This window comes from Pezoporus wallicus, unplaced genomic scaffold, assembly GCF_028554395.1.
Source record: "Pezoporus wallicus isolate ANWC-B61680 ecotype Strahan unplaced genomic scaffold, APGP_CSIRO_Pwel_v1 contig_4238, whole genome shotgun sequence".
Taxonomy (NCBI): domain Eukaryota; kingdom Metazoa; phylum Chordata; class Aves; order Psittaciformes; family Psittacidae; genus Pezoporus; species Pezoporus wallicus.
Genome location: NW_026637932.1, coordinates 679,098 through 704,907, shown reverse-complemented (window position 1 = coordinate 704,907; position 25,810 = coordinate 679,098).

Here is a 25,810-nt window from a genome sequence, read left to right as displayed (position 1 = left end):
CTATCCATGGTATTTGACTAGCACGTAGATTAAAATCTTAAAATACTGCTGAAGTTATCAGGGCAAAAAAGAGGCAAATGTAAGGGCTGAAACCAATCAAAGCTTTCAGTGTCAGGCAGCAGTATTTTCTCTGGAGCTAATCTATGCATGTTGCATTTATCATCTAAACAGCTCTAGTACTACAACCAGTGATGATATTATATCGCCAAAAGAAAGGGGAGAAAAAAAATCTTAAGATCATTTATCTGCCTTCTCCTTTTCTTCTTGTAATGCCATTTACATTTAGTTCACATTTTAAAAGAAATGGAAAGCAAAAAGAGGACAAGGTACCAAATTTGACATCAGTCTTTCTCTCCCCTCTTTTTTTCTCTTTGTTTTCTGCAACACTGTTTTAATTTTAGAAAGAAATTCTAAATTGACATTTAAATGTTGGCAGGGCAATTCTCATTCTCTGCCTTGTGAAACGGTCTCTGAAATGTACAATTATGCTGTCATCTTTAGCACTCCACATTGGACAGAGTTTAATTATTAATGTGTTTCCCTCAGAGAATGACTCGATCATGTCACAACTCTAGACAAATACAGCTAATGCAAAATCATAAAATATTCACTTGAATACTGCTGAACTGACAGGAAATTAATTCTATGAACACTTTTGATATTACCAGAAAATTAGTTTCAAATGCATAAGACTGATATAAATGTGTTCATAATTTGCTCAAGGGTAACGTTCATCTTGCAATCAGTTGGTGTCTTTTTATAAATGTTACAAGTATTCAACATGGCTTTATGATAAAGAGGACAGCTAATGTAACGTATTATTTGTAGACAGTATTTCCCTTGTAAACAGGAGGGAGTGAAGAATTGCTCTCTCAGAAATATTTAAACTCTAGAAATATTCTGCAATTTATCATTTTGTGGTACCAAAAATGCACCTAGTTTTGAGTAGTCCCAGGAGGGAGCAGGAGCTCAGGAATTTTGTAATAATGGCATGATAGTCTTTCACATCTAAATTATTGGACTGAGTTTTATTAGCCAGATTGGTAGTGACTGAAAGGCATTACCACTCTGAAAGCTGCAACCAACATAGTGCAATCAACATGTTCTCCTTACAGGCAAATGTATTTGTAGCAAATGTCACTATCATAGTGTACTCTCCAGCTAGATGAATTTTGACAATTTTCATGAACAGAAACAGCAAGGTCAGTTGTTGTTACTTGTGGTATATCATTTACTGGAATTTAGAGAGCCTGAAACCTAAAGAAAATAATTTCCAACAAAAACAATTATCATCTAAGATATAGACTTGTGTGCATTATGCTTTCACCATTTTCTATGTGTCTGTTTTTAAATGTTTATTTCTGGTCTGACTTTTTATCTGATTAATCATCCTGATTGATAGTATGTGCAAAATCACATACAACAGGTTATTATCAGGAGCAGGCAAATGCTTGTAACTAAAACAGAGCTGGAGATTTTTTCTCTTACTCTACTTGGCAGATAATCCTAAACAACAACAGGACCTGGCTCAGGAGTCATTTTCAACCAGGAAAAAGTATTTGGAGTAAATATTCACAATGAACAATTTAACAGCTCTAATGGGCACCTTTGGAAAGTTTCCTCACAGACGCCTAGGATTAAATCATCATGGAGACCAAATTGTTTTTCAGGGCTAATCCTGCATTCCTTTTTGCAACACTAACCAAGGTTATGCAAAATGTGGAGTATGAAAGCAGTGGAGCCACATTAACTAGGAGAGCTGGTATTACAGCTGGTATAACAACCATCCCAGCAAGGACCATCCCAGATCCAGCCTGCTGTTCTAGAAGTACATGAGGTGATGTAGCTTACCAAAATATTCAAGAGGAGATGATCACAAAGCATATCAAAGATGGTTGTCATAGAATCATTGAATAGTTAGGGCTGGAAAGGACCTTAAGATCATCCAGTTCCAACCTGGCAGGGAAACCTCACAATAAACCATGCCACCCAAGGCTCTGCCCAACCTGACCTTGAACACTACCAGGGATGGAGCATTCACAGCCTCCCTGGGCAACCCATTCCAGTGCCTCACCAACCTTACAGTAAAGAATTTCCTCCTTATATCCAAATATACCTAAACTCCCCGTTTAAGTTTTAAGCCCATTACTCCTTGTCCTGTCGCTACAGTCCCTGATGAAGAGCCCCCACCCAGCATCCTTATAGGCCCACTTCAGACACTGGAAGGCTGCTATGAGGTCTCCACGCAGCCTTCTCTTCTCCAGGCTGAACAGCCCCAACTTCCTCAGCCTATCTTCCTACAGGAGGTGCTTGAGCCCCCTGATCATCCTCGTGGCCCTCCTCTGCACTTGTTCCAACAGTTCCATGTCCTTTTTATGCTGAGGACACCAGAACTGCACACAATACTCCAGGTGAGGTCTCACAAGAGCAGAACAGAGGGGCAGGATCACCTCCTTTGACCTGCTGGTCACGCTCCTTTTGATGCAGCCCAGGATACAGTTGGCTTTCTGGGCAGCAAGCGCACACTGCCAGCTCATGTTCGTCTTCTCATCAACCAACACCCCCGAGTCCTTCTCCACAGGGCTGCTCTGGATTGTCAAGTCAATTGCTTCAGTATTTCATAGAAGGAGGTGGAGAGATAGCTTCTGCCTAGTCTTGAAGAGCTAGAGCAGAGCAGAAGAGAACGAGGACTGATTCCCACTTATGATGTATTCTACCAACAGAAAGGCCAAATATCTATTTATCCATGTTTCTGGAAGGCATTTCAATGTAGAAAAAGAGGAACCTTCAATTTTCCAAAGCAGTTCATCTGAAAATTCCCTAAACACTACATCTATGTAGAAGACAAGGTCTTTTTACATTTTAGCTGCAGTGTTTGGAACTGGAGACTAAAAAAATATCCTCAGAATATCTTTTATGTTCTGTCTGCATGGCTGCATAATAAATACAGCATTAAAGTACGAATTGTCATTAATGAGCATCAGTGGATTGCACAGTTTAACTGCTTAAACTTTCTATTAAAAATTAGAGGAAATGAGAGTATTCATTATACTATAATGCTGATACCCATCATGACAAATAGGACTAGTTCTTAGAATTAAGATGCCTGTATAACAGGGAAAGTACAGCGCAGTAGTGAGGGTATTTACACTGTGCGGGAAGAAAAATCCAGGAGATTACATGATAATAAAGAAGACAGACAAGAGCCAGTAACTATCTCCAGATGTAATTTGTTTTACTAGGTGTTTCAGTTGAAACTGTCATGAAGTAAAACTTATAATGTATGCATCATATGAAAACTTTTATTTTACATGCTAAACCATGCTTCAAACGCACACTAACTTGTCCTGAGTTTCCTGAGTTGGTTATTTTTTCTGTTTCCAGGTGAGTGTTTTTTGTCTAATATATCTATGCAGTACATGCTGGCACTTTCAGTTAGCATTTCTCAAATAGGGTATCAATAACTAGTAACATGAATACAAGTCCACACTTGATTCCATATTAGAAGTAAATTATGAAATATCAGTCAATGAATGTCAGTGAGAGACTGGCTAAGAACATTGAAAGTAATTAGACACAAGTAATTCTACCAATTTTTTTAATTAAAATAGAGAAATTAAATTTCAAAACTGCAACCACCAAGCACACAACCAAACCAAACCTCTGCCTTTCAAAAGGGGAAAAAAACTGCAAACCCAAAACCAAACCCTGGAGTGGCTGCTTTGCTCTATGCTGGAAGCAAAGCCACTCTATTAGGGGAAAAAGGAGTGATATCTAAAGGTGAATATACTGGGCAATAGGCAATAAAGGAATAAGCTGCTACCTACTATACTAGAAAAACAGCCTCTTATTAACTTCAGCTATCACTCATTCATCTCCCCAGCCTCATAGCCAAGTGAGTGTGGATTTCTAGGCAAAGGAGTATATAGATGGAACCGATATCCCAGCCTTCATGTACTTGAAGCTTCATAGTTGAACATGCTTGTCACTGTACTTATTTTATAACTCAAAAATATTCCTCAAATGTTTAAATGACTTCATTCTAAGAATAGGTTTCATTAAGAAATGGGGAAAATTTCCAGTTTACAATTTCATAAAGTTCTGGGTGGAAATTTTTTTCCACCAGACAGTATCTAATTTTCAATGAGTAAACTCAGTATTATAAAACATACAAGTTCAAGAGATTAAATTTGAAAATTATATGTTATATTCAGCATACGCTGTCAGTGATAGAAATGCTTGAAGTAGTTTTAAGATATTCTTTTGTTCCCATGTCATCTAAGTTTATGAAATTAAATGCATATCACAATTCTGCTTAAAGAAAAAAAGAAATTAGTCATTTTGAAAACTTCCTTCAGATTTAGAACAATACTGTATTGAAAGCACAGGATTTTTAGAATAATTATATAAGGTGAAAGAAGAAAAAAGAAAGAATAATTGGTTAGGATTGTATTTAGCTGTCTTTAGGGAGATAAAAACCTCAAGTGGGATGAATTGTCATGTTGCAATCTACTTCAGGCTGACTGCTTCTGATAGGAACAGTGTTTCTCATTTCATTTTTCTACAAATTGTGGAACGCCTGTAATTTCTGAGACTTTTAAATTCATAGAAAGCACTACTACTCATGTAAAATACTACTGTATTGTAATAGGAATGTATATATTTACTCAGAGCGTAGATATCTTCTTAGCAAAATGGGGCTTGTGTCTTAACATGAACAGATAATATGTATATAAGTTATGCTTCCTATAAATGTAAGTCTCAGGACCTCAATGCTTCCTCTTCATTGTTTTTATTCTATTCCCTTGCTTATCATTGCTTTGCCCTCTGTCTGCTTCTTCCCCCCATTTCTTTTCAGATCTTGTTTTCTTTTAACCTCTTTGGATTTCACTGAGAATAAACTTACTGGAAAAAATGAGAGGAAGCTGTGAATCATTCTGCCAAGTAGGAAAAAATTAAGTTACAGTCTGGCCACTTTGAATTGCATCAGCATCTCCAGATGTGTATTAGCCAAGGCTGTGGAAGTTTTGACCTGGTTGTCAGCAGCATTTCATTAGTCTGCCTTGCTATAGGGTCTTAAAAGCATCAGCTGGAATGTGGCTAGGAAAGTACAGTTTGGGGCAAATCATGTTCAGTGGCTGTGATGCAGGACATTATATATTGAAAATAGGGAACTGCATATCATAAAACTAGTACCTGCACTAAACATTCAAAATAATATATCATTAATTGAATTGGGAACCTCAAACAACCCCTTCCGATCACTTAGAGAAATGAGTAAGCCTGTTTATAAGTTCTCAAATAAGTTAATTTAGGAGATTCCTAGTATATGCTCTTGCTAACTTCATTTCTCATTGATAAGGTCTGCATAAACATCCTCCCAAATGATGTTTTTAATTACTTTTATTTGTTCAGAGTCTGCATGCTACAAAATCAGTGCTGGGTGGCTTGTATTAATGGCTCATGATGCACTGAGGATGAGTCTGAAGAGCAGAATTGCCTTGGCCATTCCATGATTTGGCCAGGGCAAATGTTCCTGCAGAGCTAAGGATGATGGGCTGTGCAGCTGCTCTGCATTGTGCTGTACCACCTCAGAAATGCCAGCCTTTCTAGCTTTCTTTCTCAATAAATCCAACCCAAGCTGAAGCTGAAATTGGCCACTAAAACCAATATTACACAGAGACTTTCAGAGGGAAAAAAATGAAAAAAATAATGTTTTATGAAATGAGGCTTTCATTCCTTAGTCCAGTTCTGTTTACTCCTTTTCGTACTCTCTTCTGTCATCTTTTGGCAATTTTCTCTCTTACGGTAGAATGACTTCGTGGCCTACTCATCAATTTCACTTCACAATTTAAAAATCCATGAAGAAAAAAATAAAATCTTTACAGATTACTGAGGAAAAAAGACAGCCTCTGCTGCAGCCCTCTGATGTCAGAACCAGGTGGGACTTCAGCATAATCATTTCAGCGAAGTACCAGGGAAGGAATGACATAGATAACGTTAGTGGAAGAGTCATTAAAGGGTTTGTTTCCATGTAAGTGACATGTCATAGTTTTAAATACCACCAAAATGTAGGATTTTAATGTACCAAAGGAAGATTCTTATTCAGAAAGAAAAAAAAAATGCTCATTTTAACAATATTTTTTCATAGGATTCTTACGCCAACCTGACCAAATTAGTAGATTGCTGCACTCTTAAGAAGAATATCTTTTAGTACCGTGGACATTTGTTTTGAAGCACATTTCTATTATTTATGGCATTTTATTTTATAATGTGCACTGTTTTGTGGAGAATGAAAAAAAACATAAGATCTCCTTCAGAAAGGCTGGCCCAGAACAGCTGAATGTGCTTCTTAAAGTACAGTTTGGTTTTGGTTTTGGTTTTGAGTTTGTTTTTTTTTTTCCTAGTGCTTTTACAGAGTAACTTAAACGTATTACTTGAAAATAAAAGAACATTAATATCCTGATATTTAATTTTTAATACTGAAGAAAACTATGGGAAGAATAACAAAACCAAGGGTCTACATAAAAATTTTAAATATGTATGTACGTATTTCTCTTCATAATGGCTGTATCTTAACAAAAAAGACCTGACTTCAACTGGTAGAAATCTCTATTGCCTTATTATAGGGCCAGCTGGTAATATTTTGACAGAACATTTTACCAGAGATTAGAAAATGCCAATGCGTCCAAGCAAAATGCTTTACAGAAATCTGACAAATTTGACAATTTTATTTTGGGAAGAAAAAGACGTTCTGTTAAGGTCCAAAAATTTTGTTTTGACACTTTCAAACTGAAATGTTTGGCAAGTTATTTTAATGATTTTCATTTGAAAATTTGTTTTGTATTGAAGCTCAGCCTTCAAATCAGAGTAAAATGAGAACAAAAACTTGTTTCATGGAAAGTTTTGACAGAATCATCATTATGCTCAGTATGGTATGTGATGAAAAACACTGAAATTCTAAATTCAGATAGACATTTGCTTCTTGGGGAATTCCATACGAACTTCAAAGCACCTGGATTAATACAGCTGAAGATTTAATTCTCCTAAGGCTTCCTTTACACCAAAGAGAGAGAATTTCCTGTATCACTAGGAAGCAGTAACAGGCAACGGCCTGCGAAGATGCTAATTATGAATACTACAAAAAGAGATGTCTGTGTGGACCCATGTGCATGTAAATGTAACTCTACAGCAGATCAGCATTTTCTGTTGAACTTTAAGAGTGGAAATTACCTTTAAATGCCTCTGTGCAAGGAAAATTTGAAAGGGTGGGTAATATTGACCCTGTTTGGGCTGCAACTTAAACCTTCTATTGGGAAGAAAGATTTTATTTCACTGGTTTGTTAAAGCTTATTTTATATGAGGATAAAAGGTTGTGCCAAAGTCTCAGTTTTAATGGGTTATTAATATTGCCAATGCTGTCTCATTCACAAAGCAAATTGATGGGAGTGTTCTGTCCAGTGAGCACACTGCAGTTAATTCTGTCCTAGAAAGCCACAGCAAAAGAAATTATTTGGAAAGGTGTTCTACAATTTCCAGAGCAGTACAACACATAAACGTTGCAAGCATTTAAAGCATTTCCCTCTCTACTCTTCCTGTCCAAAAAGCCTTTGTAATGAGTGTGTTGAGAGGGAAATGAGCTGAATATCACAACAAATGCAGGATGGAACTGATAAAAGCATAAAGTGTGGTTTCTATTAAAGAATGAAACACTACAAATTCTATTCATGTGTTTTATCTGAAAAGGCAATTTTGCAAGCAGTAAAAATCCAGCACCAAGTATTAAAATATGTCTCTCTGATATGATGCTCCCTCCCTTAGATGAGTCTGTTGCTCCTTCCTTTCTACAGTTTCCCCTTTCCTTTGGAACCATAGAAGGGATGAGGGTCACCTTTTTGTTTCAGAATGAGTAGCTTTGTGCTCACTTTATATAGATTTCCAGACTACACTTTCTGATCCTCTGTCACCTTTTACCTCAAGCCTCCCTTTCACTTTTTCACCTCAGCCTGCTGCTTTGCTTTGTGCTTGAGGGCTGTCTCTTTTCTCTCACTCCTCACAGATCTTCTTTCACTTTTCTGGTGTCACCACCCCACTGTCTCCTAATGCTTTCCCACCTCTTTAAATGCAAACATGCTTAGTTTTGACACACTTGCCATTGCTCCTATCCTCCACATTGGTGATGTATGTGTAAAAGGCTGTTCTTAATGAATATAATCCATAATAAAACCTCAGTTATATAAAACTCTACTTATCAGAAATTGGTTTTCTGGCACAAAAATGGAAAATATATTTCCTGAGTAAATGGGGCAGGAGTTGCACTATTCTTTTCATAGCTGGCATTAAAACCAGAAAAAACTCTTGACTTGTTTGGGAGGCAGGTTTTTCAGAAGGAAACATTTTAAGTCTCCTTGAATTTGGCAACTAAGGTCTTTAGCAAATGCAATTCTCCTTCCCGGAATCTCCAAAACTGAAAAGGGAAAAGAGCTACAATCTCTCTCGGAGTTGGTCTATAGACTACTCTCCTCCCCTTTCCTACTTGGAAAGGGCTGTGTCATCAATGTAAGCATGTAGGAACCCCCTAGAAGATCTGTCTTGTAAATAAATGGATTTCAAAAGAAATCCAGTTTCATTTCTGTTAGAGTTACAAATGTAGGCTAAAGACAGTTAATATTTTAGTTTCTAGATATTTTGGAGACCAGCTGGGTACTGTTGTAGAGCATTCAGCCAGCTTCAAAAAGAAAAAAACAACCAACAGTCTAAAGTTTCTCATTTTATGCAAAAGTCAGTTTTGTTTTGGCCTGCAAATCCTATGGAATATTGCAGCTAGATCTAGTCAAACACTTTGGACACCCAGGAAATATGATAATTCTGATGTTTCATGAAATCGGTATGCAGGAATAATTAGACACGTTTCACTTGTATTTGTTCAAAAATCTAAGTTTGCGTTAGGTTAAGTCCTGATTTATGAAACTTGAACTTTTTAGTTTCTTTCATTGGGAAGGATCATACTTTCCATATTTTCCACTTCTCCTTCCTATCCTTTGAAAAAAACATTTCCTGAAAACATGTTAATGAAATCATGATATTGTCATTGTAATAATACATATCAGTTCTCTCAGGAATGCATACTGTGGATGCCTATATTTTTGTTAAAAATCAGACATGTACATTTATGTATATATATAACTGTACCTATATAAAATTGTAGGCATTTGTGCTTTACTCCATATTTCAGATTACTGAACTTTTGACGGCACTATTTTAAAACAAAAGGCAATCAGACAGATGAACCCTGTTAGCTTGCAAGAAAAAAAAGGACTAAAATAACTGTTAAGAACAACAACTTCCATGATTAATCTATAGATTAATGCTAAGTTTAGAGGCAGCCATTAATACAATTTATCATAAAAATATGCACTGTTTGTTAGAAATGCTGGTCTTCACACATTCCTAAAATGATTGAGATGATTGCAAAAAATTGTCCTTTAACTATGGTTTTTAGAGAACTGAGGATCCTGCCGCCCATTCAAGTATCTGTAGTGAAGTTATTGCATGAAGGCTCGAAGTTTCATTTTGTTTAAAATTATCAAAATGCATCTGCTTTGGGAATTCAATTGCGGTAACTATTTTGAAGCATGCAGCATAATAGGTTAGGACAGTAGATGTGAAAAACTGTCTTTATTTTGAACCACAGATTTAGGCTTCAGCTCAAGGCATTAACTGCCTTCATTATAACCAAGACATTAGGTCTGAACACTATAGTTGTTTTTTATTTAGTAACTTTAAGTAATTACATGCTTTTTATACATCTTTTCTAAAACACCAGAAGATACCAGCATGGTGTTAGTGTCCACTAAGAATTATTATATTTTCGTGCTTATGGAACCAGACCGTAAGTAGCATGTTATGAAGACAGGCTAACAAAATTGAGGCTGTTCATACAGCCTTACAGTGTCTGAAGGGGTCCTACAAGGATGCTGGAGAGGGACTCTTTATCAGGGACAGTAGCAATAGGACAAGGGGTAATGATTTTAAACTGAAACAGGGGAAGTTTAGGTTAGATACAAGGAACAAGCTCTTTACTGTGAGGGTGGTGAGACACTAGAATGGGTTGCCCAAGGAAGCTGGGAATGTTCCACCCCTGGCAGTGTTCAAGGCCAGGTTGGACAGAGACTTGGGTGACATGGTCTAGTGTGAGGCATCCCTGCCCATGGCAGTGAGGCTGGAACTAGATGATCTTAAAGTCCTTTCCAATCCTAACCATTCTATGATTCTATGATTCTGTAGTATGTTAGATTACCTGTATTGCTGTTCACTATCCTTATAGGTCCTGAATGAAAACTTCAGTAACTCAACTTCTGACCTTACAACAGGATCATAGCATAAAATTCTGTAGCTGTAAGACACTGTTTGGATAAATATTCATGCTTTATTTGCAAATAGCTTAAAAACCACCACTGTCTTTCATAAAAGACAATTATTGGGGAACAGTAGTCAGAAACACTAGTCTGCACAATGGCAGTAAGTCACAACCAATGTTCCAACTTCTTATGGATTTCAGGGGAATTTTATTTAGGTCTTCTGCAGTCATCTCAAAAACCAATCTAAATTAATGAAATTAATTTCACTACTGAAATAAAATTTTATTTGAGAACATGTGTTTGAATTAATTATTTCAGTAGCTCTTGTTACACTGAAATTCATGTCAATTCCTGATTAGGAATACCTGCTGTTGGAGGACATGACATGTGACTCAACGTAATACAGAGCTGAAACATTCTGGGACTTACTCCATGCAGTTCTGATTATTGAACTATTACTTTGATGATGTCAAAATAATAGTTGTGATTTTTAATCACAAATAAACATCAGATACGAATTTAAGGTAGATAGATGCTAAAAAAGTAGTTCATAGTTACCCTGCAAATTAAGGCGGACCTGCACTTGAGACAGAATAATTTTACTCTATTCTGTCCTGCACTCAGGCTGATCACCTCAGCCTCATTATGGATGTTGTCATTCAAAACTGTAGTGCTAGGCTCAGTGCCTATAAATATCTAACTCTTTCTTCCCAAGGGAAGAAAACTGAAGTAATTTGAGAACCCAACCATTTTCCAGCACAAGCACAATTATGAAAGACAAAGTAGCTGGGGGAAAGGAAACTGATTAATATAGTAGTCCACGGAATAAAATCATAATTATTAGATAAGGAATAACCAGGTTTTCATTGTTCTGTTTCATCTGCTAATTTATGATTACTTCAGACAGTATTAAAAAGAATAGCAAATTAAATTGAGAAACGGTGCCTAATGGGTGAACAAAGAAACATGAGTTACAATGTCTTACAACTCTGCTTGGTTCTGTCATCCCCTTAGTGTATAACCTTCACTGAATTGTTCAGCCTGTGTTGCCCTACAGAGTTGATGGTAACCATCAGACTTTTAAAAATTAATACTCTGTCATGAAAGTCTCTCAATATAGGAAAATGGTTGGTTTTTATATAATAATAGTAATGCCATTTCCTGTCTGTCACATCTCTCTGACATTAACATAACTACATTTTTTTCATGTGTTGATGTGAGCATTTCATGTGTTGATGGCACTGTTAGTGGGATAGATATACAGATCTACTCAGAAGAAAAATAGGTGAAATAATAACCTATTCTGAGCTAAGTAACTCCCCCAAAAGGGTTTATTAAGCTGGGTTATGGTTCTTACTATGTTAACAGAAAACTCAATTCAGTTTATAATTGCACTGAAATAACTGATGACTGGGATACTTGTGAGAAATAATTGTGTTGAATTATTGTATAAGGAGGTTATAAATGGTAGAAAAATCTTTTAAGTGTTTGGATAAAACAAGCTGAGATGGTTGTATTTGCTTTGATTAGAGTATAAAGGAGAGTAATTAGTGAATCATAGTGCATGGCTGTACAGAGTGGTTCAATGTTTTGAAACTACCATACAGCTTTGTCTGTAATTGGTAAAGTTTACTTAGAACCAGTTTGGCTGCTCCTACCTCTTTTTAGTGCAATAAAATGATGTTATTCTTTGGATATAGATATGAGAACATTTTTGTTATTGAAATAGTGTTTTGGCGACATAGTTATACAAATGTTCAGAAAAGGTTTATTTTTGTTCTATGTACTTTTTTTCAATCAGAGTGCACCTTCCCATTGATGGACGGATTTTTTGTGGATTCCCATCATCACAGTCCTAGAAGTGCATCTTGGTGAGAAGGACAGAAATGCCAGAGCAACCCTGGATCTGCAGGCAGAACAGGTGGCTGTGACAAAAATTAGAGAAGCACTGATATTGCTCAAGCTTACCCATTAGGGATACCCCTGAAGCTAGAAGCTGCCAAAAGCATCCTTTGCCTTTCAACAGACTGCATAACCATGCCAAGACAACGTGCTCTATGATTCAGTGGCATCTTTACACCATATTCTAGGTTTAAAACAAGATGCAAAGAAAACCACTCCATTTTCTGTGCTATTCCTTCAGTACCTGGTGTTCTGATAAATTGCCTGAATTATCTGAAAAGCTGCTTACTTCCAATGTTTTAACAAACTTCTCATTTACTTTCAAGTTTGCTTAGCTATTGTTCTTTTCCCTTTTAGCTGTTTTAACATCCATCTTCCATTTAAAATGTCACTTCCTTTTTGTACTGATTTTCAACGTCTAAAATTTCCATAATTTCTTTTTCTACTGGAAATTAATTAACATCTTTTCAAATGACAACATGTCTTCCTGGCCTGTGTATTGATTATTGATGTTCCTTTTCATGTGTGAGATTTCAAGCTTTGACAGTCTCAATCTTTCAGAAGACCCATTTTTTCAAGATCACCTCATATATTCACAACCAGTCAGTCTGAATAGAAAGCCCCAAAGAGAGTTGTCCACTTGACCAGAGCCCAGAAACACTAGATATCCTACTAGTTCATTATCTTTCTTGTCAATAGCCAAATAAAATTTAGATCTTGGAATAAGAATATGATTGTGAAACATGCTGTTACTAGCTTACTAGGGTATGACAAACTCCCATTTTCCTTGCCATGAACTAGCAGGCATCAGACTGAACTTTTATTTTTTTTTCACTGATGACCTAAGCAAAGAGAAATCTTTTAGAACAAAACTTGAAAACAACTGTATTCTTTGTCTTGCTCTTTCATATCAAGCCCCAAACTTTTTAAATAATTGGAAGCTTGAGAGCTGAATCATGAATTCAGGTAAGAGCATTTGTGTTCCAGGTTTGTGTTTTTTTCGCTTGTCTTTCCTCTTTTCATTACACAACTTTTTAGTTCCCTTTGCAGCAGGCCTTGCTGTTGTACATTCAAAGTGACTTTAAACAGACCATTTTCAACTTATTGCATAAAATTTTACAACTTACACATTCTCGTTTATATCTAAAATTGATTTCCTTCAGGCTCGATATGTTGAACCTCTTGACACTTTTTACAAGGAATATCAATTTTGGCATTAAGTATATGACCTGTGATAGGGTCAAAGATAAATATATAGAAAACAGGAAAATGTGTCATATGAACTCATTTAATCATCTTAAAAGAAGCATTAAGAGATTCCATGTGAGGAAGAGGAAGGGGAAGAGCATGTTTGGAAGAAAAAAAAGTCCTCTGTGACAAATTAGGTCAGGGTCATTCCCAAAAAAACAAAACAGCCCTAGTCTAAAGATTTAAAACACACTAAAAATTACTTGCAAAACCAGACTTAATGAAACTACTGTGCTTTATGTTGCACTTTATCAAAGGAAGAAGCTAAGTTTCTTGTAGTGGTTAGTGGTGGTGTACTTCTCACACTATATTGTTCTCATATTATACCAGACAACTAGGATTTTCATTGAGTAGTCCATCAGAAATTCTACTGGCACCATAGCTTAGAGTCTGAAAAAAAAATAGCTGTTTTGAAGATAGAGTAAGAATTTCATATTAAATGACATATTATACCATAGAATCACAGAATCATAGAATAATTAGGGTTGGAAAGGACCTTAAGATCATCTAGTTCCAACCCCCCTGCCGTGGGCAGGGACACCTTACTCTAAATCATATCACCCAAGGCCTCGTCCAACCTGGTCTTGAACACTGCCAGGGATGGAGCATTCACAACCTCCCTGGGCAACCCATTCCAGTGCCTCACCACCCTTACAGGAAAGAATTTCCTTCTTATACCCAATCTAAACTTCCCCTGTTTAAGTTTGAACCCGTTACCCCTTGTCCTATCACTACAGTCCCTAGTGAAGAGTCCCTCCCCAGCATCCCTATAGGCCCCCTTCAGATAGTGTAAGGCTGCTAAGAGGTCTCCACGCAGCCTTCTCTTCTCCAGGCTGAACAGCCCCAACTTCCTCAGCCTGTCTTCATACAGGAGGTGCTCCAGTCCCCTGATCATCCTCGTGGCCCTCCTCTGGACTTGTTCCAACAGTTCCATGTCCTTTGTATGTTGAGGACACCAGAACTGCACACAGTACTCCAGGTGAGGTCTCACAAGAGCAAAGTAGAGGGGCAGGATCACCTCCTTTGACCTGCTGGTCACGCTCCTTTTGATGCAGCCCAGGATACGGTTGGCTTTCTGGGCTGCAAGCACACACTGAAGCCGGTTCATGTTCATTCTCTCATCAACCGACACCCCCAAGTCCTTCTCCACAGGGCTGCTCTGAATCTCTTCTCTGCCCAACCTGTAGCTGTGCTTGTGATTTCTTCGACCCAGGTGTAGGACCTTGCACTTGTTTTGGTTAAACTTCATGAGGTTGGCATCATCCCTCCTCACAAGCGTGTCAAGGTCCCTCTGGATGGCATTCCTTCCCTCCAGCGTATCAACCAAACCACACAGCTTGGTGTCATCGGCAAACTTGCTGAGGGCGCACTCAATCCCACTGTCCATGTCAGCGACAAAGATGTTGAACAAGACCGGTCACAACACTGATCCCTGAGGGACACCACTCATTATTGGTCTCCAGCCGGACATTGAGCCATTGACCACAACTCTTTGTGTGTGGCCATCTAGCCAGTTCTTTATCCACCGATTGGTCCATCCATTAAATTGATGTCTCTCCAATTCAGAGACAAGGATGTCATGTGGGACAGTGTTGAACGCTTTGCTCAGGTCCAGGTAGATGACATCAACTGCTCTACCCCTTTCCATCAGTTCTGTAGCCCCATCATAGAAGGCCACCAAATTGGTCAGGCAGGATTTCCCCTTAGTGAAGCCATGCTTGCTGTCACCAAGCACCTTGTTGATTTTCATGTGCCTTAGCATGCCTTCCAGGAGAATCTGCTCAAAGATTTTGCCAGGCACAGAGGTGAGACTGACTGGTCTGTAGCTCCCCCGGCCATCCATTTTCCCCTTCTTGAAAATGGGGGTTATATTTCCCTTTTTCCAGTCATCGGGAACTTCACCTGACTGCCATGATTTTTCAAATATGATGGCCAGCAGCTTCACAACTTCATTTGCCAGCTCCTTCAGGACCTGCGGATAGATCTCATCAGGACACATGGGCTTGCGCACTTATCTTTAGAGTCCTTATTTTATCATATAATGATATTCCATCCAACATCAGTCTAGAGTCAACTATAATGTATTTCAAAGAATTGAACTGAAATAATATTGCAATTCACTTTCATAGGTAATGCATTCATATCTGGTCTGCACTAGCTGCCTGCTAGTGGTTTTCTATAGACCAGCTTGAAAATAGACTAGGGACTACATAGAAAAAGATGAAAATCTGAGCTAAAGTATAAGTGATTATTCATAGCATGCACTTGTTTTCTTGTATACAGCAGAATACAAGGTGGCCTCGGGAAGCCTATGTTGATTCTATACATTTATAATTCTTTCATCCAGATGCCTAGAAGGACAAGTAATGGACAGATTTTGACAGATTCTTGCAAATTAGATAGGCTGTCTAGATCTTGGTAGAATTAAATGTGATTTTTTTTTTTTCTTCTAAATTTGGACTGGAAAATTGAGCAGAAATGCTTGAACTTTATGCTTTTTGATTTACTTCATTATATGGATTCTCAGATTAATCATGTGTGAAAGATTTTGCAGGGTTGGATTTGTTTACAGTGTGTTTGCATTACATATTTGGAATCTCATCTTAACATACCTTCCAGAAATAAAATACTACTACTATACATCGAGCCATGTACTTGTAAAATTCCAGCCTAATGAGCAATTCCCGGAAACTGGTCCTTTTGTATCACCATATTTTCTGACATCTCCATTATGGGTTAAATCACTTAGGAATTTACCACTGCAGTGGGAACACCTGCTAGCAAAACAGTTTAAGTGCAGGCTCTTCTATTACTCAGTTCAGCTAACAAGGTACTTTTAAATTGCCTTCAGACAGTAGTGTAACACTAGTGGGTTTTTTTTCTGTTCCTCCTTTTGGGACATATACTGGAGAGCTATTCATCTCTTACAAGGGTTTCACTCTGTTGATGCCTGCCGTGAAAGCTAGAGGAACTTAGAACAATGTATCTTATGGTTTCTGTTTAAAAAAAAACAATAAACATAATTATCAGAGGCATACATCTGCAGAGAAATAGAGAATGACCTGCCATGATATAAATCTTGATTTTAACTCCCACATTTGTCAGTCTTCAGTGTTAATATCTAGTATATTTTTACAGTGCACATCAGGATATTGCAGTTAATCTTATTAATAACATGCATAACTACAAAGAATAAAATCCTGAATTTTCACTGTCATTTTAAATTCTATTTGTTCATCATGAAACTTCTCTTAAATTATTCTATACTTTTTTATAATACTGAAAGCACAAGCAGAAGATACAAATGTTGAAGCCAGTAATAAACCATTCGTTTACAAAGAGATTCTGAAATGTAAACTGCATTTCTGAACTTTAATGTTTCTAAAGTGACTCCACTTAGACATGCGCAAGTTTGATTCATGCTTCAAGACTGCTCACCTCACACAGAGTGATGTACTGTCACTATTTCATTCATTCTTAATGCAGTATCCATAAGGATTTAGAGAGTAGACATCACCATAAATCAATGTTATTGGACAATATTTTCAAACAAAACATTTTACAGACACAGGCATCCTACATTCCATACTGATCATGAAACACTTGCATGAAGGTCAGCTAAAGTCAGAAACAACTTATGGATTCATTTTCTGGAGGAATAAAAGAGGCCCATGTATTTTTTTCTGAGTACATTAATAGCAGCCTAAATCTATGCAGGATTTCTGTGTAGAATTTCTAATGGTCATAAGAGCTTTGTAAGGGCTGTAAAAGAAACAATATTAAGGAAACATGTAAGCACTTGAGGTCGTCTTTTCTGATAAACCTCAGAAGGGACACAGACACTATGCTGGATTATATCACCACTTTGTAAAGCATGTAGAAACATTAATAGCAGTAAAATTTACTCCACTGTGAACTTTGATTCATTTGAAGACACTTGTAAAATATGTTTCTTAGAAACATAAAGAAAATCCAATTAACTTAAATATGTGGTACCTTATCACATCAGTGAATCCTTTGTATAAAAAGCAGGGCTGTGCTGTCAGACTTGGGAACTCTTCTCTGCTTCTGCAACATTGTGTGCTCTGATGGTGTGTGCTTTCTTGTTAAATTGAGAGGTAGCCCAGCTGCTTGGGTTGCATAGGAAGAGTCCACAGATCACAGCAATAACTGGCATCTGATGATCAGATTGTGCTGCACAGCATGCCAACCTGCATTCTGCCCTGTCACTGGTCCCCTGTTATTTTGCAGTCTTGGTTGTTTTTTTTTATTGTGGTAAAGATACCTGAGGAGTTGGGCATGGGTCTGTCTCTCTTGGTACTAGGCTAGACCAAAAGTAGGCTTTTGTCTACATGCCTACTTTTTTTATCCAGATTGATGGGGACTTTTGAAGATATGAACAAGCTGTTGTGAATAGCTATTTCAGACAAGCTACCCCCTCATCCCAGAGTAGTCCTTACCGTTATTTAGCAGAACTTTTCTGGTTGCACTGAAGTCTGACAACTCCTGCCTTGGTCTACACTGAGTAACAAATTGAAATTTCTGCTTTGTGTGGCCTTATGTAGAAATTTTCTGGACCAAAATCCAATTTTTTTTTTCCAGTTTTAATGGTGCTTTGACCTGATGTTTCTCACTGGGGTATTCTGAAGACTGCTTTGAAGTTCCTAAAATGAGGTCAATAAGGTCTTAGTATTAAAAAATCCCCAACTTCTTAATGTACTCAGATACACCTAAGCAAATCCTAGAGCGGTAAGTGTTCATACTTCTACAGCTTGAACTAAAAGACCTACTCTTATGGCTAGTGAATATATTGAGCCTATTATCACAGGCTGCAAGAAGGTTACACAATAAGCAGAGTTTGTAAGACTTTGGGCTACTATGAGAGTGACAAGGGAAACCAAACTTAACTTTCTTTACAGAGGGCAAGGATTCACTTGTGCAAAAATATCGTGACATGTACAGAGCAATTAATGCAGACAATCTTAAAAATATGCTGACCAGATTTTATTTTATTAAAAATTTTACCTTGTAAAGCAGTTCATGAATGGTCCTCTTTAAACACTGAAAGCTTTTTAAAGTAACAAAATAGGGTAGTATTAAATGACACTGCTAGTGATTAGATCTTGGCAGATCAGTAAAATGCTATTTTAATGATTTTTAATATGTATTTATTGCTTTTCTAATCTATACACACAGTCTGGAAACAGATTGGAGAACAGAGAGTCTGGTTTTCTTCTACTAAAGAACTTTGATCCATCTTTATAGAGTTGAGTACAGATATTTAAGACAGAGCAGATCTTAGGAGCAACCTTGGGTTATAAAAGCTATTTCATTGGAAGAATCCTCAGCCATCTAGTTATTTTTTTCTTTCCAGAGCATAGGTCAAGATCTGTCCTTTATAATTGAGCAAAAGAGAAAGGTCTGCTTGTATGTAACAACTAGCAGTAAAACTTCTTGAAAAGCCCTCAGGCTGGACAGTCATCTCTGATCCATGAGAATATGAAAAGTTTAATAATATCTTTTCTATCTTTGCATTTTTAACCCAAAATTGTTATCTTTTAGCATTAAAAAGAAAATCAACAAACAAAACTTTATAAAAGTAAAAAAAAAGAATCATTTACTATAAGATAAAAACACTTCTCTATAATGAAATTCATAAACTGTAATTTAATGAAAGGTCTGACTAGAATAATACATTATTTTTGTAAAGAACGTTGCAGTATCTTGGAGGTACAGAAATTTATCATATACTGGAATTTATGTGTTACATAGTGATGAAATCCATCTGTTAGTTGCTCACTTATACCACATAATGTAGTAAAAGCAGCCATCATCAATCACACATTACTCTAATCCTACCTCCATATTCTACTACTCCTGGGTCATTGAAGAAAGGCAATGGTAATGATCAGACCTGTAATTACAGAGCAAAGTAAGTATACTGCGTTCCAGTGAGGATAATGATGTTTACTTTTCATCTCAAGATAAATCTGGTGCAATCAAAATGCTAATAATGAAGTGCCAGCTACAGAATATCTACTGTGGACAGCACTGTTATACCCAGGTATTGCAATTATTATAAAAAAAAAAAAAAAAAGCGGTCAACTTCATTTTGTGAAGTGCTGCTGATAAGAGAAGTTAGAGGCAGGCATCAAATAAAAAGATTTTTGAAGACCTGATGTTATTCCTGACATTTATATTATTCCTGACACTTGCACTACCTAGAGGAACTATACTAAAAGCAAAGGAGTTACACAGAGATAAAAACAGCATAGATTTTCTGGGAATCTGACTTGCCATCTGGCATGTTTAAGCAAATGTGTTACAACACTGAATACATTTTAGCAATTCAAAACTAGCAATGTATTTTCATGGGACGAATTTGTGCAAAAGGATGCAATATTAGGGCAGCTTCAAGAACAAAAAAAAAAAATCTTGCTGAATCAAAATTTTAAACACAGGTAATGAAAATAAAATATTTAAGGACTAAACTTAAAAACAGAATTTTCAGGATATGGCGAAATGGAGGGAAGGAGAGAAAGCCCATTATTCATTTTAGGTAATCTTTACTTTTCTCCTGAAAATAAGTGTTCTGGGTTTAATGCTTTTAATTCTTTATTTTTTTTTCTTTTGGGTTAGTTTGTAACAAAGGTGTTGTTTTTAATGAAAAGCAGTGAAGTTTTTTTGTTGTAGGAGGGCATAAAAACCAGCTGTTGAATGACAAGTAGTATCCCTCCTGAAACTCAATTTATTAATCAGCAAAATAATTCACCCAGAATTTGTTCCCATTGAGAGACATTTGTGTCATGCCTTAGTTGGTGCTATAAAATCAATTGGTTCTCATCAAGCGTGCTCTGTGCAAAACAGTGATAATGAACATATGCTTGCAATAGCGTGCAGTGATAATTGCATTGGACTCAGCCTCCAGCAGTATTCTGGACATTGAGGCCAGCAGTGTATCAGAAAACAGGCTTGAAAAGCAAATATCGGCAGGCCAGTTAGAATCAAAATTAAAGTTGTGATATAAATGTTAATCAGTGGCTGTTTAAAACCGACAGGTCTTGTCCAACACAAACTGCATGGCTAAAGTACTGAACAGCTTTTCATACATTTAGAGGTTAAGCAGACTTGAACAACCTGTAGAAGTAACTCAGGAAAGGTTAATTCTTGGGCATAGGTATTTAAAATTTCATCTTTAGAGTCAACTTTAGCAATCTCACCATCCTTACTGTAATATCCTATATAGCAGTGCTATTACAGGTTTAGGAGACCCAAAAAGTAAATTGATGGGCACAAGTATATGTGCCTCTGTGAAGTGATGCATCTTTCTGTCTCTTAAAAAGCAACTACTGATTTTAGTTGTAAATTGCTTGGAAATTACAAGACAGAAGAACAGATCACAAAATATGGTATGTATCTTCCAGATTTTTTGAAGGGGAAAGTGTTCAGAAAGCAGTGGGAAAGGATGAGGGGAAGGTGACTGAGGCAGAAACCTGTGGGGAGAAGTGGTGCCTCTGTTCATCCAAGGTCCCCTGGTGAACGAGATTTCTTCCCACAACTCCCTATCCTGCAAGGACCAGAAGAGGGACCCAGACCAGAATTTAGGATTTTGTGTCTGATATCAGTGAGACACATTCAGGACTTCCAGCTGACTCTGATTGTTTTGACTTTCTGCACTACCCATGCTTGCTCCCCCATAAAAACCCGCATCCCATGTTCCCCGAAACTCTGCTCTCACCAATAAAAAAAAAAGATGCAATTTTCAAACAGGGAGAGAAAGGGACTGGAAGAGAAGGCACATAGGGGAAAAAATTAAAACTCTTGGCACAGAGAGAGCAGACTATATAAAAGTTTGTGGACAAATATTAAAAGGCCTTGTAACTGGGATTTGGCTTAGAACACTGCACAAGTATGTACTTTTATTTCCTATGAAAAAACTCAGATTGCGATCTCAATGATGTGTGATAGGATGTGTGCCAAGGAGGGTATTTCACTGAAGTCATGTCAGATATTCAGGATGTCTACAGGTTATTCTTTGAGACGAGACCCATGGTCCGTACAGCAAGAGCCACCAAACAGGTCTCTGTCCCACCAGGAACCCCTGGACAGGCTGCTGGGGAAGCAGCAACTGATGCAGAAAGTGGGGAGAAGTGGAAAAGGCTTCAGTCCACTACAGGGTTCTTTGACAAACCCCACATGCCTGGAAATAGGGCTGGAAGTCATCTGAAAACAGGCAGCTCAGTGAGATTCCCCCTGCTGCCTCTCTCATTCGAGCGGGAAACACTGTGAGAACAGCCCTTAGACTGATTATTTGTGCTTTCAGTCCTTATCTAGGCCAGGAGCCAAAAATGCAGAGGCCTGGACATATGCTACCAGAAAGTTTCGTAACCTTGAGAAAGGTTCAGCCCAAGTTCAGTTCTAAAAATACAGGAATGATCAGTGGGGGTGATTATTCTATATGAGCAGTCATCTCCATCCTATGGACAGAATCTTCCCTTTTGCATTAGTTTTACATTCATGTAACTCCACTCATCGGAAGGCAATTACTTATTCTTAATATGAGGGTAAATGTGAACACACTCAGGCTTTCAGCATTATGCAGATTTACTGGCAGTATGCCCAAACCCTGTAGACCCTCTCTAATCTGAGCCCCCACTCACCTCTGTCAGTAGCTTTGCCTGACACAGGACTATGTGCTGTGGTTGTATCAAGGCTGACAATGTTGTGAAAAGTTTCATCTCACCTTTACTGAAGTTTACAGCTTTATTAAAAAGTCCTGTACTAATACATCCTGAAAAACCCAGCCTTTCTTCAGAGCTGTTCTGCCAACCATACTGAGGATTGTCTGGTTTTATTTTGCTGGTTCAGAGTGAAAAAGCAAGAGGTAGATTAAAATGCTAAAATAAAATGTCGCTTTAAATCTTCAGGCTTTAGAGATTCCCTTGCTCTTATAATTTCTAGAGGATGGAGTTGTTATTCCTAAGATATCACTTTTAGTAGTTAGGATATCCTTCCCAACCCTAACGATTCTATGATTCTATGATATCCCCACTGAAGTTGCATAATTCTAAAACAAAAACTCTAGTTTAGGTTTTATTTTGTTATTTGGAAAGCATACAGTGCAATTTGCACTCAGCTTTGTGTTTTCTGAAATGCTATAGTGAAAATTTTGAAGTATCTGGAACCTGTAAAACATTTTGAGCTTCAATAGCCATTACAATAGTATATTATGCTGAACAAAGGATTTGAAAACTCCCCTTGCTTTGCCAGTCAATTCCAGGTAATTAATTTCTATGTCCAAACAAGATGCACAGATGTGCTGACATAATGTTCACAGTTTCCAAACCTTTGCAGATATTGCTCTTCTTATTACTTGTGCATTCTTAGCATTTTCTCCTAGGAAGGATTAAGAGCCCTACACTGCCTTGGTATAAATTCAAGGTAATGATAGTTAAATCCTGGTGGCTGCGTTGTGAAGAATTGGTATGAAAGCAATTAGATTTCACAGTTCACAATTTGTGATCTCAGCTTTACTTTATATCATTGTGCAAAACTGAATTTGCTTTAAAACTGCTAGGTGCATTCATGTTAGAAATGAGTTGCATACTTGCATAAATGTCTGAAAGTTTGGTGTTAAAAATGGCTGTTTTCTCTGATCTAAACTCCATGCAGATCCCAACAGTTTAGATTTGGTGAATTTGTATCTGATCATGTCAGCCTAATGAACCAACTAGGCATCAGCTTTGACAGGCTGCCTGACATTGTACAAGATGGAAATAAAAGACTCCAGGCAAAACTGTGACCCCATACAAGTCAATGGCAAAACTCCTCTTGCTTTAATGGCTCCAGGATTTCACCTATGGCTCTCTGCCTCATCTTTCACTCCCAGAGACAAAAAGCACACAGAGTATAGCAGGGACTGCAGATACGAGGCTTTCTTCAGTATATAATGAGGCATTAACTGAGTGAAGTCAGAGCTTTTGGATCTCAGCAGAGAAGTGGGGTTTTTTTAGAAGAGAGTGAATGAAGAGAAGACAAACACATAACTGACTGGAAGGAAAAGACACTCCAGTGTATACCAAGGGAAAGTAAGAGATTGCTTAGTTTTTATTTTCATTTGTTTTTTCTCCAGCTTCCTGAAGACACTTGACAGCCTAGTAGAAAAGGCTCACAACCATTCATAGGCAAAACACAGAATAATATCATGATTGAAAAATACTCCTTCAATGAAACTCCCACTTGCAGAATTCAGATGGTGCCATAACTTAGGGGAATTTACAACAGCCTCTGTCAAACATCCTTCTCTCCCCCTGCTGATGATCACTTCATTCCAGGACAAAGTGTTTTAATTATGGGGACTTCAAGAGGGCGAAGGTGGGTTAGTAGTTTGCTTTGTTTTATGGAACATATGTATCACTGTGTTACAAAATATTCCCTCCTGGCCCATTACTCTGTTGAGAGTTTTGGTGCTAAATAAGTGTGAGATAAAGATCTCTTCCTGCACTGCCTTCACCTCTGCTACCCTGAAGCTCCTCCTGAACAAGCACCAGTTTCTAACACAGTGCAATTAAACCATTAATATGGTCAAGATATTTCAAGGTTTTCTTAACCTGGAGTTGTCTTTTTCCTCATAAAATTGCTTCAGACTGCTCCTCCAACCACCTCTCTTTGGTTGCATGGGGGTGGTTTGCTGGGCAGCAATACAGATGGAAGGAGTAAAGGATTGGTGCTGGATCCAGGAGCCGTGGCCTCCTTGTGCCCTCAGTTGGTTTCAGCCTGGAGCTCCCTGTGGCCAGATGCCAGGATAGAACTGAGTAGCGAGCAGCAGCAGGGGAAGACCCCAAGAGGGAGATCAAATGTGCACCTCCTGCTAATGATGCCTTTGCTCATTATTTTTTATATTAAGACTGGGGGCTTTTACTCATGTTTCTCTTAGTTAATGTTCCCTGACTGAAGAAGGACCAAGTCCAGGCTTCAGGAGCAGCCTGATCAGTATTCATCTCTGTTTACACATAAGATCTTTAAATCAATTTGAATGAAAGAAAATAGGTAAGATAGTACCCTTTGCCTCCTGATTCCTACTTACATGACCTTTTATAGAAAGGTTTTCACCCCTCCTGTGGTGTGGGAAGGCATGAAAGAAGTGGGGTGGACTGGCAGGGCAGGACCCACAGCGTCACCATCCCTGACTTTCTCCTCACAGAGCATCTCAGGGAAGACATCTCCTGGCATGCATGCAGCTGAACCCTGCTGACATGGGCTGACCAAATATTTGCAGAGAGTAGAGTGTCCCTTCACCCTCCTGCCTGAATGCCCTGCCCACCCCTCAGCCTCACACATGCACATGTGCACACACAGAGGTCTCCATAGCAATCTGCAAGCTTTTGTCCAACTCTCTGTTCAAACCTATCCCCGCCCCATTCAATTAAATAAACACATGTGCTATTTGTGCTGAAAAGACATCCAGAAAAATGTATGTACAAGTAGCTGTATGCTGAGCTGGAAGCCTAAATCTTGCTTTATCCACCTGATGGAGGAACAAATAAGAAATTACATGAGATGTTTGGCAAATCTCCCAGAAAATGAAATAAGGAGTTCCTCACTGAAGTTTTCCTTGCTAGTCTTTAGGTAAATTCCCACTGGCTCTGAGGCAGTAGGACTTGAACCTCTGAGTAAAACTGAAGATGCAGGGTAAGTCTTAACATTACCCATACAAGTCTAAGTAACATTGATTTCACCTCAGTTTACAGCAGAACAGCCAGCACCAGAATCTGGTGCTGAACAGTATCTTTGGAAGTTGAGGCTGTGAAATAGAGAGGACCATGTCTTTAGCTGTTGTTAACCTGAGGTCAGTGGGTCTCTGCCCGCTTTAAATCAATTGTGGGACTGACACAGTCTTTCATTCTTGGGATAAAGTCAGTTAGCTGTGTTTGAATGAGTGATTTCTTTCCTTTTAACACAGACCAGGCACTAAACAAGGAATGTTTTAAAAACTAAAACTGACAGTTAGATAAGGCCAGAATTCAGAGGACAATTTCTGTCAGTGGGGTACTCACGCCCTTCTAAGATAGAAGTGTGACTTCTGAGGCACCTGTGTTCTCAGACTTTAAAAATATTGGAACATACATTCTTAGCAGAAGCACAAAAGACATTTTTTTTAACTCCGTGTCATATCTCATCACATTATGGAGAACTGTGCTGCATAATGTAATGAGATGCACATTTTAACACACAGGCCTTTTCTTGCTATGTCAAGCAGGAGAGACTCTTAGGGAGCAAATTAGGTCAGTCACTGCCGA